The following is a 20,610-nucleotide window of genomic DNA, read 5'->3' on the forward strand; positions in this document are numbered from 1 at the left end:
ACTCAGTTATTAGTTTTATTTATTTATTTTTATTAGATTCCTTAGTATTTTCTATGTACAAGACCTTGTTATCTGCCACTAGATAGCCTTACTTTTTCTTTTTAAATCTAGGTGCCTCTTATTTCATTTTCTTGCCTAATTGCTTTGATTAGGACTTCCAGCACAGTGTTGAATAAGAGTGGCAACAGTGGTCATTTTTTTTGTTCCTGATTTTAGGAGAAAAACATTCAGTCCTTCACCATGAGATATGATGTTAGCTATGGATTTTATATAAGTACTGTTTAGTAGACTGAGGAAATTTGCTTTATTTTCAGTTTGTTCAGTGTTTTTTATGTCAAAGGATATTAGATTTTGTTAAATACTTTTTCCGTGTTTATTGGGATAATCACATGGTGTTAATCCTATTTATTTCGTGTATTACATTAATTGATTTTCAAAACTTAAACCAACTTTGCATTCCTAGGATAAATTTCAATTGGTCAGAGTGTACAATACTTTTGCATGTTGCTGGATTTGGTTTGCTAGTAATTTGATGAAGATTTTGTATCCATATTCACAAGAAATAATGACCTGTAGTTTTCCTTCCTGTGATATCTTTTTGGTTTTGATATCAGGATAATTTTGGCCTTATAGAATGAGTTAGAAAGTATTCCTCTCTCTTCCACTTTTTGGAAAAGTGGTAAAAGAACACTATTAATCTTTATTTCAATTTTTGGGAGAGTTTCCAGTGATGTCATTGGGCCTAGTAATTCAATCTCTTTACTTTTTATAGATCTGTTCAGGTAATATTTCTTTTTGGGTTAGTTTTGGTAGTCTTTATAGGAATTTGTTCATTTCATTTAAACAAATTTGTTGGCATGTAGTTGTGCATAATATTCCCTTGTAATCTTACTTATTTCTATAAGGTCAGTAGAAAGGTCCCCACTTTCATTCCTAATTTTGGAAATTTGAGTTTTCTCTCCCTTTTGTTCGGTCAATCTAGCTAAAAATTTGTCAGTTTTCTTATTCTCAGAGAATCAACTTTTGATTATACTGATTTTCTCCATTTTCCTATTCTCTATTTCATTAGTTTCTTCTCTAATTCTTGCTGTTTTCTTTCTTCTACTTGCCTCTGGTTTAGTTTGCTCTTCTTTTTCTAGGGTCTTAAAGAAGAATTGTTCTCTTCATTATTGAAAGTAGAGTAGTCAAGTCTCCAAATATTATTGTAGAACTGTCAGTTTCTCCCTTCAATTCTGTCAGTTTTTGTTTCATGTATTTTTGGAGTTTCTGTTGTTAGGTGTATGTATGTTTATAAATGTTATATCTTCCTGAGGGATTGACATTTTAATCATTATAAGATGTCCTTCATTATCTCTAGTTACTTTTTTTTGTTTTAAAGTCCATTTTGTCTGATGTTAGTATGCCACTCCAGCTTTCTTATGGTTGCTTCTGTATGATATGTTTTTCTACCTTTTTATGTTCAACCGAATTGTATCTTTCAATCTGAAATGTGTCTCCTATAGACAGCATATAGTTGGATTTTTTCAAAAAAATCCAGTTTGACAGTCTCTGCCTTTTGATTTGGCCATTTAGTCCATTCACGTTGATGAGGATGATGATGATGAGGATGATGATGGTGATGATGATGGTGATGAGGATGATGGTGATGAGGATGAGGATGATGATGATGATGGTGATGAGGATGATGGTGATGAGGATGAGGATGATGATGATGATGGTGATGAGGATGATGGTGATGAGGATGATGGTGAAAATGATGGTGATGAGGATGATGGTGATGAGGATGAGGATGATGATGATGATGGTGATGAGGATGATGGTGATGAGGATGAGGATGATGGTGATGAGGATGATGATGATGAGGATGATGATGATGAGGATGATGATGAGGAGGATGATGATGAGGATGATGATGATTAGGAGGAGGAGGAGGATTATTGGATTTACGTCTACCATGTTACTTTTGACTTTCTGAGCTCTCTGTTAAGCTCTCTCCCTTCTTCGATATCACACTAAGTTGTTAAGCTTCACCAACTGCCAGCTGATTTCTTAATTGTTTTGCTTTTATTACTTTACGTTTTTATTTAGTTCCAGTTAGTTAACGTACACTGTTATATTAGTTTCTGGTGTACAATATAGTAATTTAACAGTTTCACTATTGTTTTTGACAATGCCTGGTGTATAACTTGCTCCACAGTCTGGTCCAATTAAATTCAGGTGGGAGAAGTTTTTGAGGCTGGTCTTTGAGGTTTGTTCTGACCCCTAGATTGCTCATCTTGTCTATCTAGTTCCTTGTTTTTTTGTTTTTTTTTTTTTTGGTTTTTTTTCTGATTAACGATCCTACCTACAGTTTAGCTTTAAAAAACATTTTTTTTGGGGGGGGTGTTTTTTGTTTTTTGTTTTTTTTTTTTAAAGTAGGATCTCCTTTTAATTATTTACCACCAAAATGCCCATTATATTTGAGAGCACCTTTCGGCTTTCATTTCCCCACACTTTGTTTACAATAAAGTCAGCTCTTTTGGGGAACGCTTTGGAGCCTACTGCTCTTATAGATTGCTTCCCCCCCCCCCAAGTAAAATCTCAGAGCTACTGCTTTGGGTGTTGGCAGGGCATGGTAGCCTCTGATCTTTAGCTTGCTTCTCCTGATGTGGAACCTGGAGTGAGCTGGAGGGAATGATAACTGGGTCCCTCATATTCTTGGTCTACCACATCTGTTTTAAGGCTTCTGCCCTGTGAGTGGGGACTGAATAGGGGATGGGAAATGTCTACTTCTTAGCCACATTCACCAGGAATTTAGCCTTTCCAACTTGAGGTTGGAGGGGATGAAAACTGCTGGTGCCCTGTCCCTTCCAGTGAGATACTATAGTCCTTAACTAGGAGGTTGGGGGAGACGGGGGCCTCACCTTTTGGGCAGACCCATTATGAGTAGAGTTTCCCTCAAGCTGAGCTAGACGTCATGGCTCAAGAGCCACAGACTTGCTGTTCTCACCAAGATTTAGTAGCCTTTCTTGAATAAACATTTCTTCATTTTCTATATTCCCCTAGGACAATTTCTAGAGACTTTAAATGTTTTCTTAAAAAATAATTTTCATCAGTTATAATTGTTTCACTGGGGAACGGATCCTTGGGGTTCCTGGCATGGCCATTCTGAAAGTGGAGCCTATAATCACTTCTTTCTAATGTAATCTAAAATTCTCTTAATGTGAAATAAATAGTTTAGATTGGAGCTATGCTTTGGAAAATTGAGATAGGTATAAAATCCTGACTGTGAAAGAAGAGGTGCATAGTGGTAAAGGTTCCAGTAGGAAACAGATGGCTCACACAAAAGATCTTCTAAAGAGGATACTTTAAAAAATGTGTGGGTTAGGTTAAGTCAAACTCCAAGGGATGGTGACAAGGACTGGTGCCCCAGGAAGTGGTGCCATTCCCTTCATGGTCTGAAGGAGGGTAGGGAGAGGTTACCAGAAAGTGCCATGAGCTGGAGTTCTCTGGAGAGATGTCCCACCAGAAAGAATCAGTGGCCTTATGCCAAAGATTGCAGTCACTGCACATCTGAGCTTGGGAGAAGGTAGGAGGGAGGCTGGATTGGAGTGCGAAGAAGTTCACTTCTAGAAGTGCTCCCTCTTCTCACCCTGTGATCTCTTGCTAATGCCTGTCATTGGCCAAACCTAATGGAAACCAGAGGGCAACTGAGTTGGAATGATGTGACCCACAGACAGCAGCCTCCCAGGGAACAGAATGGGACAGAGTGGAGAGTGGGTCTACAGATACCAACAAGGAACAGCCAGCCCACTGGGCTTCCATGCTCGGGAATGGCCATACTGTGACCCTCATTGCTCTGATGACTAGATCCTGTCAGAGAACAGTGGAAAGAAGGCACTGACTGAATGACATTGATCTGCTTATATTCTCACTTCTCCCGACATGTGTCTTCATCAGAGTCTACAATACCCACCCTTAATTTCTTCAGAAATCACATGTTCAGAGCATTAAGGAAGCCAAAGACAACTTCCAATGGCATTTTAAGCCAAGTAAGTAGATACAAAGATGGCAGGAGGGTTCGTGGAGCTCTGGGAAACTGTCGTGGAAGAAGCTTTCTGTTCATGTGTAGATAGGGGAAAGCTGCCTTTGTTTCGTGGATCATATCCACTGCCAAATGTGTGGTCTAACAGCAGAGAAAAGTGGAATAATATTCTGCAACAAATCACCCAATATCCTACCAGCAGTGATCCTCAGATGCCTGAGAAACAGACCATAAAATAAGCCAGAATAACTAACTCGGGCTGATTTGTATGTGTATGAACTGGTGAAGAAGCAAATCACTACCTTTAGGTTCCCTCTTTCATAAACTTGGAGAGCATCCTGTTGGCTTTAGGAAAGGATGGGGAACAACAGCATCATCAGATTTGCGTGGGTTCGTGTAAGCATTTGTTTGAGTTCTGCCAGAAATGACCCTGACACTCAAACCTCCCACTTCCCCTCCTTACTCTTCCAGCTCCCCCCCACCCCATAACTGTTATCTTTTTCTCTTTATCCTCTCTCAGGCTTTCTTCTATTCTCTGCTTCTAACAAAGATGCTGTTAGCCTTTTTCTTGTTCCAATGACCCATAAAACCTTATCCTGGCATCTGGTGGTACTTCCCTGGCACCCACCCATTCACCAACACTGCCTGCCACTTGGTGCAGCAGGGCCCCCTCTCGGCAAAGGAACCCCCACTTGCCATTTTATGGTCCAGAGTGGAGCGGCTGTGTCTCTCCCCATGTGTCCAGCTACACTCTTCTGGAATTTCTCATGCTGAAAGCAGTTTTAAGTAAGGCACAGCTTTTCTTTTTCCGGAGAGTTGGGGGAAAGAGGAGAGGAGGAGAAAGGATTAAGTGCATCTGCAACAAGGGCTTTGGAGCCTTTGGGCCTCAGACAGTATATCATATTTTAATACCTGTGACTGAGACTAAACTATAGAACTTGGAGACGATTGTAATGCTTTGTTTTACAGCATACAAATAACACAGCCTATCTTTAAGGAAAACATTATTCTGACACTTGTTAACATGGTAAGGAAGACTCTTCAGGACTGTTGTCATGGATGTCAAGACTATCGCAATAGAAGAGAGAGGTTGGGCTCAACTCGGAATGCAGCAAAAATGCTGGGGATTTATAGCCTATGAGCAGACTTGGGGGAGGGGGTGTGTCAGTGGGTGGAAAGTTACTAAGAGGAGAGGTCAAGGGAAGGGGCTTCTTGCTGAAAGCAGGTCAGGGTGATCAGGTGTCAAAAGGGAGGGATTTGATTAGATAAATTGACTTAGAGTCTTGCTAAAACTGGACAAGGTAGGCTAAAGAGAAGTCCCGAGAACAAAGCCTAGGTGAAAAGAGGGCTCAGAGACGTCTGTCTGAAGTTTGGACAGGGAGAGAGTTTTTGTCACTATCGACTGGCATTCACTTGCTAAGCTTCTGGTGGGCTCACAGCCCTGTCCTGGTGTCAGTGACTGCACCGACCCAATACACAAGTGAACACAGTCTTCATTAAACAAATGCATGTATTGGAGAAGAAAACACTGTCTTCCATCGATAAAGCAAGCCAATTTGTAAGAACTTTCAGTTTCAACGAGGTCTGTGGACTCCTCGTCCTCCTTGCTTTGCTGGAAGTAAGTGCATAATTGCGTTATAAGCTGTGGGATTCTGATGCGCATACTGTGTGATGTCAAAATAACGTTTGGAATAAGGTTTTAAGGGATGTAGTAGCATCTTTGCAGTTGCATCCTCGGTGACCCAGAAAGCAGGCTGGAGATTTTCTTGTCAATAGAAACTCAGTGGTACTGTGTGATTTAGGCTTTTTATATGCAGTTTGGAGTTAAGCCAAAGAGCCCGTTGACGTGAAGTGGGAGAGTGTCCATTCTGAACTCATTCGCTGCTCAATCAACACCCAAGTCACACTCTCCACTGGTCAGAGATGTCTTGGCTTCAGCTGAAAGAGAGGAGAACGTACGTGGCTCTTTGTAAACTGGTCCTCCATCGGTCACCTTTCTGAAGTCATCACACACAGAAGGAGTCATTTCAATGGCAAGGCTTGTATTGATAAAACAATTTTCATTTGAGTATTTGACTTTTTGGGCAAATGGATATATTTATAGAAAAAGAAAGAAGTTATACATTCATTTCAATAAACCTGGCTTGATGTTGTAGCAAATTGAAATACCAACTCTATTACCATTATGTTGGTGTAATGAAAATATTCATTCTAAATCACTAGAAAAATTAATTCTAACTCTACTTAGAGCTTTTGGAGAAGTACTCTATGTATTTATAGATCGATGTCATCAAAATTAGAAAGAAGCTTGGATACCACTTAGTTCACCTCCCTCATTTTTAAATGAACAGACTGCAGTCAAGAAAGAGATTCTAAAAGAGTTTTGATAAAAAGTACAGGCATATAGGTAGGGTTTTTTTTTTTTAATGCTCTGTAAATTCTGATGCTAATATTGATATTCAACATAGCTTTGTGTTTTACTGCAGTGATTCCTACTATCAGGGCTGAGAAGAGTTTTTTTGGTCTAGGAAAAGTGCCTATTTTGGCACAAAAAGACCAGAAAGAGTACAGCAAAGGATGGATTCCAGGAAATTTGAGATTAGGGTTCCTACAAGGAATATCACCAAGAACCATTTCACATCACATTTCATTTTAGCTTATAATTTTTTAATCTCTTGTTTATAAGTAAACATTTATTTAATTTATTTTTTTTTAAAGATTTTATTTATTTATTTGACAGAGACAGAGACAGCCAGCGAGAGAGGGAACACAAGCAGGGGGAGTGGGAGAGGAAGAAGCAGGCTCATAGCGGAGGAGCCTGATGTGGGGCTCGATCCCGTAACGCCGGGATCACGCCCTGAGCCGAAGGCAGACGCTTAACCGCTGTGCCACCCAGGCGCCCCTATAAGTAAACATTTAAATTTAATTATAAAAACAGCTCTTAGGCACATAAGAAAAGGAGGTACTAAACCATCTTACTTCACCTCAGATTGGGTCTCAGAGCACACTAACAAGTGAATCATTTTTCTTTGGAGATGAACAGAGTACGGAAGGTGGTGAAAAGCACAGGGGTTAGTGATTGCTTGTGGGGGACGAGACATTCTGGTTGTGATTTTTTTTTTTTTTTAAAGTAGGCTCCATGCCCAGTGTGGAGCCCAACATGGGGCTTGAACTCATGACCCTGAGATCAAGACCTGAGCTGAGATCAAGAGTCAGACACTGAACTAACTGAGCCACCCTGACGCCCCAGTGTTTTTTTTTATTTTAAAGATGGCTTATGATATTTTGGGGGACTTCCGTACTCCATGGATGAGCTTAAACCCCCAGCTCAAAAGGAAGAGATTTATTTAGGAATTGCTTTAGATTGTGAAGAAAAAGAACACTGTTGTGGTCTCACCTCTAATTCTTCCATGAATATAAACTTAATCTGAAGCAGGGGGCCAGCAGATGTGAAAAACAAAGAAAACAGGAAGTCTTAAGATGCTGGGAGCTGATGAGCACATAGTTGTCCTTCAGTTGAATTTAGGGTAAATCAAAAAGCCCTTGGCTTCTCTGGTCTATTACTCTCTTGGGGAGAAGCTAAGTCAGTAAAATGCTGAGAGCATTGCTCAGAAATGACCCCAGAGTCAGCCAGACTCTGGACTGCTCTGAGGTTATCGCACTTTTCTCTGAGAACCTCTTGCTGGGACTGTGATGCAGTTGATCTGACAGGGAGCCAAAAAGCAAAATCCCATTCCTAATGGGCTCAGTGACTCCCTGCCTGGGGTGGAAACGAGGGATGGGCAGAGTAGGAATGACTCCATGTAGGTTCAGGATAGCTCTGAGAATGGGGGTAAGTTGCTTATGCCCCTTTGGCATCAGCTTCCTCATTTTTCACAAGAATTCTATTACCTTATAGGATCGTGGTGAAGAGTCACAGAGCTTGTGTGTGTAAAGTGCTCAGTGCAGCAGTGTGATGGGCTTTGATGGGCCTGTGTCTTCCCAGGAACGTCTGAGTTCTCAACATTAGACCGTCTGACTTGTATTCACTTATTCATTCAACACACTTGTGGAGCATGTCTTCTCCCACTCAAAGCTCTCTGCTGGTATCTAAAACTTTGAATTGCTAAGAAGCAAATCGGGAGAAAACAAATCATTCGTGGCTTCTGTTGGCATCAGGGCCTGCTGTTAAATGTAGAAATATCTCCATGAAAAGTTAAATGACTCCCTTTCTGACACTGAAGACACACAATTACAGTGCAAATGTTTTAACTCTGTAGCAAGACCTTTATTTGGAAGACAACTAAATGTCTCACTGTGCTTTTGCATCCCTCGGAATCAGTAAAACAACCAACAAAAGACTAAAAACAAAAACAAAATGATCAGACTGAGCCATCTTGAGGAGGGAGGCCTGCTCCCAGCACCCACACCCTGCAAAGAATTCTTTAAATGCATATGCTGTAGGAAGTTAGGCAAAGCCGTAGCTGTTGGAAATTCAAAACAGCAGGTTTTCACGAAGGAACTTTCTTCCTGGAAATTTGTGTATTTAAAGCTGCCTGGCAGAGCTTCCTCTAGCCCCAGGGCAGCCCAGGAAAGCTCTCTGAAGTCAGGGAAAGGCACTCTGCTTCCCCCATGGGTATATGAGCTTCTGCTTGTACTGTTCAAACACCAGTTGCTGTAGAGCAGGGAATAGCGGCTCAGCTCTCCTTTTGCTGTTTTGGGGAGGCTCTTAGTGGAAAGAGCAGATCCTTTGAAACTGGACAGATAAGAGTTCAAATCCTGACAGCGCTTTCTAACTGAGTGACCTGGGGAAATTTCTTCATCTGTAAAGGAAGGTGACACCCGCCTTAGGAGATCTCTGTGAGGATGAGATGAGACACCTTATGCATATCATCATATGTAAAATAGGTGCTCAATATGTATTTGGGGGGAGGTGGGTTGGGAAGCACACAAAAGCCCAGGTGTTGCATCATGTAAAGGAAACCACGCGGTGTGAATATAGCCCGTGTATCATTTGTCCTTGCGTGGGCACTGAGTGCTGAGGCATGATGTAGCCCAGACTTCCTGGTTACCTTTCTATGGAGTTCAACTTGCCAGTCAGAATAGACTTCAGAACTGTATTTTTGGTGTAGAGCTAAGTCTTGGGAACAAAGAGAATTAAGAACAATGAGTAGGACTCTCTAGACCATTGCAGGTTTGCATTCTACTGATTTCTTGAACTTTGAGAACTTCCAAGAGTCTTAGATTAGGTTTCTAATACTCTTTTGCTGCAAAACAAAATATGACTAAGGGATCCCAGAAGGTGCCTCAAGGGGGGCCAGACTGCTATTTAAACTGCTGTTGGGCTGCAGGTCAATCCCTGATGGCTTTTGGACTCAGGTCCCGTGACCTCTGGTAAAGTATCTGAAGAATTCTTCAGATTCCTGGAAAAGTAGGTTAAGGAGCACCCATGTCTTCCTCCCAGACACCACCTCTGTGCCTTACCAAAAACCTGAGCTGAAAAGCCAGGATCAGGTTGGAGCAGTGGGGAGTGGTTGTTGAGCGGGGCCCTACATTAGTACATGGATTCATTTCTTTAACAGACTTCTGGAAGCACCTAGTTTCAGATTCTGTAGAAGCGAAATTTAGTAAGGCCGTGCCCTTGCACTCAAAAAGATCCCACTCTTTACCTCACCCCAGACGCTGCTGCCTTAAAGACACTCACATTTCTTCCAATCACAACTCTGGGCTAATCTCTTTTTAAACAAGAGAGAGCTCTGGTTCCAGGGGTTGGCTTTCTGTGAAATCACATCCCTCTAAACTACATTTCCTTCATGGGCAAACTGACTGAGTTGTTTGGGGTTTCCAACGCTACTGTCCTACACTGTCACCTGGTAGTGCTTTTTAAAGACCTAGACTTGGATTCCCAGGATCCACTCCAGGCCTATTTAATCTAACTCTCTGAGGGTAGAGCTCACCTTTCCCAAGGGGTGCTGATGTACATACAAGGAGAGAACCACAGGGCTGTGTGAACTCCAAGCTCAGGATTCCTTAGAGATCCCAACACTGGATTAGGAGAAAGAGAAAGCTCCTTTATAGCACAAAAAAGTCTCATTTAGTGTTGGAGGGTGGTTTGGAGGAGATTTACTCTCTTCTTCTCCAGAAACCTTCAGAGAGCTGAGAAGAAAGCAATGATGTCAGAGATAAGAGCAGAGAGTCTCAGCGTAAAGTACTGTCAGCAGGATCCTCTAAGAACTTCAGGTGGGGGCTTGTATCTCAGTGGGCAAATTCCAGCCTTGCCTTTGTCTCACTTATTACTCTTATTCTCTTCCATCCCTGCCCTAAAGAAAGAGACAGGCATGCAAACAGATGAGTGTGCTCAAAGTATTCTAGCACATTGGAAGGGAGGCCCCAGTAGCCTCAAGCCACTGGCCTGTAGGCATCAGTCATGCTGGGGGTATCAAAGGAGTCACCATCCTGTCTGCAGCCAGTTGCTGGGCAGTCTCTACCTTTGGTCTGATCCTACATATGGCCAAGCTCTCAGGTGCCCTTCAGCCCAAGAAAGCTTTCAGGTGTTGACTCAGGATCAACAGCTAGGACTGATAGTCAAGATCTTGGCTTCATTCATTTCGTCAACGCATACTTATTAAATGAATGTTTGCCATCGGCAGGGCAGTTACCATTGGGAGACCCTACTAGAGCCATGACTGATAAAATCTGAGAGAGTGCATAGGCACACAAGTATTAAAAAAAAAAAAAAAAAGCCACCTAGGATTGATACTTTAAAAATAGCAGATTTATTTTGATCCTAAATGGGCACCAAAAGAATTCTGATGGTGCATAATTTATGCAAATCTATGCAAATTCAAGTACCAATTACACAGAAGAGGATTGGGTGGCATTTGTAAAGCCCAGCCATACTCTAAGCTGTCACCTGCCAGCCTGCTTCTCGCTGGAGTCAGATTCAGACCAGATGTCAGGAATTAGAAATGAAGAAACCTCCTTCCTTGAACTTTCACCTTCAAGTCTAATATAAGCATCTGTGAGCTTTGAAGTGGTGGGATTGTTTTGGTTAGCATTCAAGAGCTCTTTTAGGGATTGCAGCAGGACGCTGACTCTGGAAACAATAATTCCTCCCCATGCAGACCCGAAGTAATGTCTGCAAGATACTTTGACTTTCCTAGAATAAGACAGGTTTATATATTGCTAGAAAAGCAGCAAAACAGAATGCCTCACAAAATAATGGGTTCCATTTCTTCCAAGGGGATAAATTACAAGTGTTTACTTGTATACACACACACACACACACACACACACACACACACCCCCCATCACCTTGACATGGAGCTCATAGAGTTTCTTCAGTGAACCCCATTCAGGGCCAGCAGCTGGTCACATGCGGAGTTGACTGCAGCTCCTTCCTCTGTAAGAGTGTTCCCTCTAGACTACTGAGTCAGCACCATTATCCAAATAAACATCTGCTCTATTTTGTTGTTAGTAATGATAATGACTAGCTGGGGTCACTAAGGATGGGCTTAACACATACCATCCAAATGGAAAATTTGAGAAAACTGGAAGCTTTAGAAAAACTGCAATTGTGTTCCTCTATTTACTTTCAAAAACAAGACTCTGCCTTATATTGAGGTTATTCTGTTTTGTTGGAATGCTCATGACACCAGCCCTAGGGTTCATAGAGCCCAGGGTATTGCAAAACATTGTTGGGTAGAGGAGGGGGTTTAGGAGCCTGAGCTGAGGACTTTGGAAGTCTTTCAAGAGCCTGCAGTGAGTTCACGGAATGCCAAGATCCCAGCTGATAGCCTTTGGGCTGGTAAGGAATGTTAAGATGGAGAGGCTTCTCTTGGAGATCTGGGAAGGAGGGGATCCCCTTTGGAGCAGTGCTGGAGGTCTCCCACGTGCAGGATGCCTGTTGTGCTGCATGCTCAGAGGGAAGGCTGCTGGGATAATCCATGTGCTCAGGGCCATGGCCTACTGTGGACCTAGCACAACCTGAAAACCGGCCCTCGCTGAGTCAATGTGGGAAACTCCCCCGCCCCCCGCAGGATCCTGCGATGTGAGGTCTGAGCACACGCTAACATGTCCATGGAGATAATGAATCACAGTATCTGATGGGAAGCAGAAGCTTCTCTGAGAAAAATTCCTGCATTTTCTATTGCTGTGACCACCAAGCTCAAAGCATTCTGTGTATTTCCGAGGCAAATGGCATATGTTGGAGCTTTATTAACTCGAGAGCAACTTCTAAAGTGAGTCCTCTCAGACTCAGAATCCAGTGCTGGGAATGGACCAGGGGGTAACTATTCTCTGAAAGATGGGCTAATTTACCTTCCTGAACTTCACTCCCACATAAAAGGAGCATGTGTTGAAGAGGCAATGCGCTCTGCCCCACATGTCAAATAGAGGCTGCAGCAAGCTCCAGTTGGCAAGCTCGGGACACAATTTTTAGAGTGGACTAAGTGTATGTGGGGCTCTACCCCTGTTCCCTTATCTAGACAGCAGGGCAGAGATGGGTTCCATCGTAGGGAGAAATAGGTACCTATTGCCTTTGAGTTTTTACTTTCCATTTGGAGGAGTACATGACGTTTTGTTTGGTTTTTCATTCTTCCAGAATCCCTGATGCCTCTTCCACGCTTTGTTTTCTATGGGTATAATTTCTAGAAGAGACAAATGTCTTCATTTCCTACACTGTTGGGGGTTGACCCTGAATGGGAATAAGAGTGTAAATCACCCATTCCAATTGTCTGGCTGAGGACCATAAAATGCTTTGCAATCATTAAGTGTTCCACCATTTTTTGAGGATAATGCATTTTTTCATGTCAGTTTTATATACAAAATTTATGTCAACTAGTTACAAATATGCCTTACTCTGAAATTCTCTGAGGCTTAACTGGAGCTAATGAAAACTCAGAAGTAATAACGGAAGACCCAAACATTTCCATGTAGTTTTCTTAGACTCTATATCCATGCTTACTCCAAATCCAGATCTATTTATACCATTCTGAGTCTATCTCTGGGAGAGGCAGTACATTGGTTAGAAATACTTTTGCCTGCAAGTAGCATTAGAATCTAAAACTGGCTTAAACAAATGGGAGTTAATTTTTCTCACACCAGCAAAAGTCTGGAGGTAACAGCTTTCTGATTGGTCTGTTAGCTCAAGATATCAAGAACTTTTCCTTCTCCTGGCTTTTCCCTTATGGTTGCAAGATGGCTGCTGCCATTCCAGGCATCAGGTCCTCTATTCGAAAGAGAAAGTTGATGAGGATAATGGTTTTAAAATATATACAAATTCCTTGACACATCCCCTGTTGAGAAGTGGGGTTTATGCTCCCTCCCCTTGACTCTGAGTGGGTTTGTGACTGATTCAACCAACAGAGCATGGTAGAAGTGGTATGTGTGACTTCTGAGGCTAGATTGTAAGATGTTGTACAGCTTTTGCCTAATTCTCTAGAACACTTACTCTCTTGATGTTCTTCTTGGGACTCTCCCTCTTGGGATTCTCCCTTTCCTGATACCATGCTGTGAGATGCCCAAGCTTTATGGAAAACTCAGTGTAGGTCTTTGGTCAACAGTCGCAACTGAGTGCAGTTTTTGAGCCATCATAGCCCAGGAGGCAGACATGGAAGTGAAGAACTTCCAAATGATTCTAGCCCCCAGGTCCTTTGAAATATCCCCAGATAAGGACCCAGACTTCATGAAAGAAAGATAAGCCATCCACACCATGCCCCGTACAAATTCTTGACCCACAGAATTCATTTCTGAGCAAAATTAAGTGGCTGTTGTTTTTTACCACTTAGTTGGGGTGGTTTATTAGGCATGGATGTCCAAAACAAGGAGAAAGGGCAGTGCAAATAATAAATACTAATGACTAATAAAATAAAATCTTTCCCAGAAGACCCTCAGCAGACTCCTTGCATAACTTAATACTCATGACATGGCCACCCCCATCCGCAAGGGAAGCTGGGAAAGTAAGAAACACTTTTGATTAAAGGTGATCTGTTTGGGGGGGAAGGTATGCTAAACAAAGCAGCAGTGCTTTTAGCAAGGAGAGAAGGGAGAATGGATATCAGATAAATAAATAACAGACTATGCCACAGTAGCATAGGAAAAAAATATGTATTTTGAAGTGTATCATGTATATAAGCGAGTATAGATATTGTATATGTGCAGTTTAAAGGGGACTAATAAAACACTTGTGTACACACAATCTGTTATAAAGAAAGAGAAATCAACAACAAATCTGAAACTTCTTATAAGCAAGCCATTTTCTGATTACAATCCCTCCTTACTCCTGCTCTTTGTCAGAGTCTTCTGGTTTTTGTGTTTAAGATTCTTTTGCTTTTCCCTGGCATTTTTAACTTATGAACACATATTATTTTGTTTTGCATGTTTTTTGAGCTTTATATATGTAATACTCCTCTGGAATTTGCTTTTTCTGATCAACATCATGTCCAGAGATTTATCCACATTGATACCTGTAGTTTATTCATTTTCACTACTATGTTGTATTAATACAATAGTTGTATATTTCATGAATATATCACAATTAGTTTGTTCATTTTCTTCTCAGTGGACATTTAGTTTGTGTCTAGCATTTTTCTATTTGGAGTGCTTATGCTGCTCTGAATATTCTTATACATAGCTCATGTACAGGAATAACTTTAGGAAATATACCTAGGAATTAGTAAGTGCCTAATTAAAGGGGATATACATCCTCAAGTTTTCTAAATGATGCCAAAATATTTTCCAAAGTGGGCTTATCAATTTACACTGTCTCTAACAATGTGTACTAATCCTTGTCAGAGTGTGAAGACTTGATGATTTTGCCAATCTGATGGCTATAAAAGTACCTTCTTGTGGTTTAAATTTGCATTCCCTGATTATGAATGAAGTCAATGTCTTTTACATACTTACGGTCATCTGCGCTTCTTTCCTAGTGATATGTCTGTTTAGGGCTTTTGTCCATTTTCTATTGGATTGTTTGACTTTTTAAAAATGTATATCTCCCAGTTTGTAGCTTGTCTTTTTAGGTTTATTTTTAATGGCTTTCAATAAATAAAAGGGGGGTTTGTATTTTAATTTAAACAGTAACTCTTCATTTAAAAAATTACTGGTTAATTTGTGAATTTCAGTTCCATGGAGACAATGTGGGATTTGGGAATCTCAACAGTGCTTGACTAGTGTCTTTGGCAAACTCTGCTCTGAAGTTTCCTACATGTAGCTCCAGACAAATGGTGATGAATATATGTTGCTCTATGTTTTTCCATATTGAAGCCAAGCTGGTGATAAGGCAATTCACAGAATAAGTGGTCTCACAGTTTAGGTCTATGACCCAGTACTAGATGGGCCTCAGGAAAGTCAGCTTCTGTATCTGAACAGGGATTAGGCTATCCTTATTTAGAACAGGTTCCCTGAGGCTGGTTCTCTCAACTATCACATTATAACCAAGTTTGGAAGCGCCAGTGAGCAGAGAAAACTATACTTTTCCCCTGTAGTCCTGACTCATCTATGCCAGAGATTTGATGCCATACAAAGAGAAAGATTATTCCCTTCGTATAGTCCTCTTCTGATTCCATCTGATATCTGGTCCCATCATCACAATCAGTCCCCTCTATCTATTTTCCTTGTTTATATACCCAAGACTGGCTAAAATCCAAATTGTGACATAGATGTAGTTGTTCCTTGGATCTCCCTTGTAGTTTTATTGGGGCCATATGACTGTGTTTGGTCAACGGAACTTGAGCAGAAACGATATAGTCCACTTCAAAGCCTGCTTCTGAAGAAGATCTCGTGTGATCCTCCTGCTGTCTCCCTTCCACAATATTGGAAGCATTTTATTTTAGATGGTGTAACAAAAAGAAGCACCCCGGCTACCTGAGTCATCCTCAGAAAAGAGCTGTAGAGGAGACTTACTCAACCCGCATCAAACTATGACTTGACTTGGAGATAAACCTTATTGTGTTGAGCTCTTGAGATTAGGGGATCTATTTGTTACTAAAGGATAGTCTAATTTATGCTGACTGATACACTTCTCAATAGTTCTTGCAACAGAAATATAATATGGAAGAAATAAAGAGAAAGAGAGGAATGGTAGGGAAGGCACTGCCCTTCAAGTCAAAAATAGTTTGGCTTTTGGTTTGACTTTTGGCATCAGGCTCAAGGTACTCAGTGACTCAGGCACCCTTTTCCTATGACTCTGATCATTGTCCCCCTCTAACTTCCCCCACACCCCTCACTTCACATCCAATACATGTATTTTGTTTTATTTTAAAGCCATTGAGCTAGAGCTGGCTGCTTCCAATTCATACCAAAGAATCACATAAATCGTCAGCTCCCCGCCACCACCATCTCTTCAGTAGTATTTCAGGAATGATAACTGTTAGAGTAGTAGCCAAACAAAACATGCCTCCCCCCATCCTGAAAATTTTAAGGGAAAATCTTTAAGAAAGGGAAATCTTCAGGTAAATATTGTCATGAACTTGAACAAATGTACTTTGGGCAGTTCCAGGCTGACAGCATTATTTTGCAGTCTTCGCTTCACTAATGCCTTTGTCTCTACCCTATAAATACTGAACTGTTTGTCGACTACATTTCTGAGTCACTGGGAAACATTCGTATTGAGCCATACATATTATGCTTAGAAAACCTACTGGAGTTTTAAAATGTCTGGAACGGAGTTTAGCAATACGGGGTAGGAGGTTTAAATACAGCTGACCACCCAGACCAAGAAGGTCACACAAAGGAGAAAAACAGCAGGTGGAGACAATAGAGGGTAGTGGCAAGCACGGCCAACTTACAAAAGTATGTCCTTAGCTGATTAGTGCCATGTGGGAACGTCTAAGTTTTTCCATTTTTAAATCTAAGTCAGAAATCTAGATTTTAGGTTTAATTTCTTATTTTTACATCCTTGGATGGGCCCCAAATGTGTCCCAAGGGATCCTAATCTAATCTAATTTTCCCACGGAGGTTTTGTGACCTACCCTAAATGGCATAGCTGTTAAGTAAGTGAAGGAGGACAAAAATTCATTTAGTCCATTGTTATAGGTCGACTGTTCTAGGACATTCTAGGTCTTACTATTAGTAGATTTTCACAGTGGGTCTTGATTGATCTAGAAAGAGTTAATCATTTAAGGTAAAGGTAGCCACTGTGTTTCTTTCTTTTCTCTGTGAGAAGTTTTCAGGGACCTCTTTCACAGACAGGTGGCTTAAGTAGGACTTAAGTATCAAAATCCACACCATATTACCATTACGCCTAGATACCATTTTGAAATACCTCAGATGTTCAGTCTTTCATCCCATTCACTGTTGTTGTTCTTTCTACCAATTCAGAATCCTACTATGAGAATTTTAGTACAAACAATGCTTTGATGATCAGTGTCCTTCAGTTGGCATTAATTCCTTTTAAAACAGGTGTTAAGCTCAGCTTTGAGGGAACAATTCTGCTTGAAACTTGAGAGGTCAGTTTGGATGAATGGGAGTGTATATACAGTGGGTGCACGGATCAACCCGAGCTCATTTAAAAGAAGTGGAATGTTATAAAAGCAATAGTCCTTCAGGTCTCTGTCTTCTGTGGAGAATATTTTGGAATATCATTAAACGTTCTGTCAGGAAATGCAGATCAGGTGTCCAGAAGAAGGACAGAAACCCTCTGAGAAGAGGCCATAACATTTGTGTAGTTTAGGAACATGGGTCAGCAACTACAGATAATTGCTTTATATTAAAAGAGCTGTGGTGCTCTGCTGACCACGCAGTACACAGCAGAACATTCTTGAGCTCTGTGTTTATTCTCTAACTGTATATGTTCTATTAATCAGTCTGCAAGGCTCAACTCCACTCCTGGGGCAGGCGTTCTGCTGTCCAGAGAACAGCTGGACTTTCTCAGAGAGGATGGAGACAAGTCAGGCACCCTTTTTCCTTGTCCTCAGCAATATTGGATTGAGTTGGCTGACTTGGTTTTTCTCACTGCTAAGGGACTATTTTAGAACTCTCTGCTTTCTAGAGTGTCTTTTCTTGGATTTTGTGTGTGTGTGTGTTGGCAGTGCCCTTCTTTTCAAAGCACCTTTGAAAGACATTTCTTTCTCCCTTGAGCATGTCTCTGGTCCTCCATCTGGCAGCTACTATCCATTATTTAACTTCTTGTATTTTGCTCTCCTTTTCTCTTTCAACGTTGTGAAAAAATATAGTGGGCGATCTTGTGCTATGTTTTCGGCATGGGATTTTTTTGCTTGCCCTTAGTGTTGTAGTGCTTAACACAGTGACTTGCATGTGGTCTTCATTCCATATGAATGGATGGATGGATGGATGGATGGATGGATGGAGGGACGGGTGGATGGATGGGTGCATGATTAAATGTTCATGTGGAAGGCATGGACTCCAGCCAAAGAGCAGCACAGCAATGAAAGAAATGACTCTATGCAGTTGGTCAGAAGATTAAGTGAGATTTTGCTGCTCTTCTGTTGTAATATTTTGTAAATTCTCATTTATTTATTTGCTCCACAACAGTTCCTGAGAGTCTACTTTGCTCCAGCCTCTATGCAGTCTAATGGGAAGATAGGTCCCATATAATGCACTGCAATGAGTGCTATAATGGAAGCAGCCAGGTGGGCAATGAGAGTACAAAGATGTACTTTGGGTATAGACTTTGGGTTCCGGGGTTTTAATCTCATCTTGCTTACGTCAGTTTATTGTCAGGGTATCTGAGAGTTAGTATAACCAATAGGTATGTTTTTAATATGAATCCTTGTTTCTTTCTCTTCTTTCCTCCTAACATCTGCTGTCCTTTCCTTGGGAATGAAAGCTTTTCCCTTTCTATTCAGAGGTGGGAAATAGAGTGCTGTGCTTCTAAACACTAAGCCCTCCCTGTACACTAGGTTGGAGATATGCAGAATTGCTAATGGTTTTGGTCTAAGCTGGTGGGATCCTAAACTCTTCCCATTGACGAATCCCATCAAGGGTTTAGTCTTGAGGGATAAAGAACACATAGGTGGAGACCACATACCAGCAGGGAAGGCACAGGATCAGAGGGATCTGTTGTTTAAATAAAGCCTGAGGCCTGATTCTAGAGAGTTGTAAAAAGTGGGTCTTCTTCCAGGTTAGTGCCCCTGGACTGGGGGAAAGCCTGCTATGAGAGGCACTGTTTGAAGACCTGAGAGATGTGCTAAATCTAAGATGTCTCCAGCTGACCTTCCAGTCTTCACATGTGAGAGAACCAGGGCTCTTTCATCCTGACCATCTAGCTAATGGCTGGCTGCTTGCAATACCAGCTCTGCCTCAAACCATATCATGAGGGGCCCTCAGAGGAGCCCTCCCCGAAATGCTCAGAGCACATGTAAACCTTAAAGGACCTCTGGCCACCCCGAGGGAGGAGATTCCATGCATATATTTTGGGGCAAATGGAACAATCCAAGTGACCCCTGTCTGGAGCCATGAGAAGGGGGCATGCTCATTATAATCAAAGCATATTCTGAAGTCCCAAAGCTTGTGTTCGAATCCTGCCTTTGCCACTTAGTAGCTGTGTGAACTTAATCTTCGATAAGTTACTTAACCTCCCTGAATCTTAATTTTGTCTTCTGTAAAATAAGGGTTTAACATCTCTTACAGTTAGTGGTTGGGAGGATTCAATAAGCATTTACATGTAAGGCAACTGTACATAGCTTATGCTCAAGGTGCATGTTGTTGTTATATTTTTGTTGTTTCTTTTATGATTTTGAGCAGGAAAGACTCAAAGGATGTTTTTGGGATATCTGGGCTCCTTCTGAGTCTAGAAAAAATTTGGAATCCAAGTTTCCACTCATCTACCCATTCCCAGCCTTTATTTGGAGGCCTTACTCAGTCTTCTCTGGGTCCCACTTTAGGATTGGTCTGGGATCAAGGAATGATAGAAAAGGGAGAATTTATGTTTATTTCATTTTTTCCTTTTTTATATGAGGACTAGCTATCTTTATCCAACTGGACCATAATTCTAGAGTCTATTTTATTTTTTATTTTGTTTTTTTTAAATATAAATTTTGTTAGTGAACATATAGTATAATATTGGTTTCTGGAGTAGAATTCAGTGATTCGTCACCTACATACAACACCCAGTGCTCATCACCACCAAGTGCCCTCTTTAATACCCAGCACCCATCTCGCCCACTCCACCTCCCTCCATCAACCCTCAGTTTGTTTTCCATATGAAGAGTCACTTATGGTTTGTTTCCCTCTCTCATTTTTTCTTTTCCCCCTTCCACCCAGCATAGAGCCCAACGTGGGGATTGACCTGGCGATCCAGAGACCAAGACCTGAGCTGAAATAAAGAGTCAGACACTTAACAGACTGAACCATTCAGGCAGCCCTAGGGTACACTTTAAATGGAAACAAAAGGGCTTTGTCTTCTCCTAATTTCTTCCGCTCCCTATTTTGGCCCCATCTCCCATCGCTAACTCCTACAGTAGTCCATCTCATTGGCCATTCTGTTTATCTATGTCTTGTATCCAGCTCCCATTGAAGGCCTGAAGAAATTGCAGATCTCTGAGGGCAAAGGGTTCAGGCATCATCAGTATAGGATTAGGACCCTGTTTCTGCTTAAAGACTTTTGAAACCAGAATAACAGGAAGGGAGTGTCCTTTATGCTTAGT

The 20,610-nt window shown here is 41.4% G+C and overlaps 1 long non-coding RNA gene across 2 annotated transcripts in view; it reads right to left on the reverse strand.

Annotated features, from left to right (window-relative positions):
* Positions 1-20,610, reverse strand: part of LOC103662786 — a 37,751-nt gene that overhangs the window by 5,485 nt on the left and 11,656 nt on the right. Inside the window, exon 3 of one of the 2 annotated variants that reach the window (XR_568572.1) lies at positions 4,649-5,962. The exons of the other annotated variant lie outside the window; for it this stretch is intronic. This is a non-coding gene — a long non-coding RNA (uncharacterized LOC103662786). Of the gene's footprint in view, positions 1-4,648; positions 5,963-20,610 lie in introns of those variants that run through there. 2 annotated transcript variants of the gene reach the window in all.

Source organism: Ursus maritimus, unplaced genomic scaffold (genome assembly GCF_017311325.1).
Source record: "Ursus maritimus isolate PB19 unplaced genomic scaffold, ASM1731132v1 scaffold_1, whole genome shotgun sequence".
Lineage (NCBI taxonomy): Eukaryota > Metazoa > Chordata > Mammalia > Carnivora > Ursidae > Ursus > Ursus maritimus.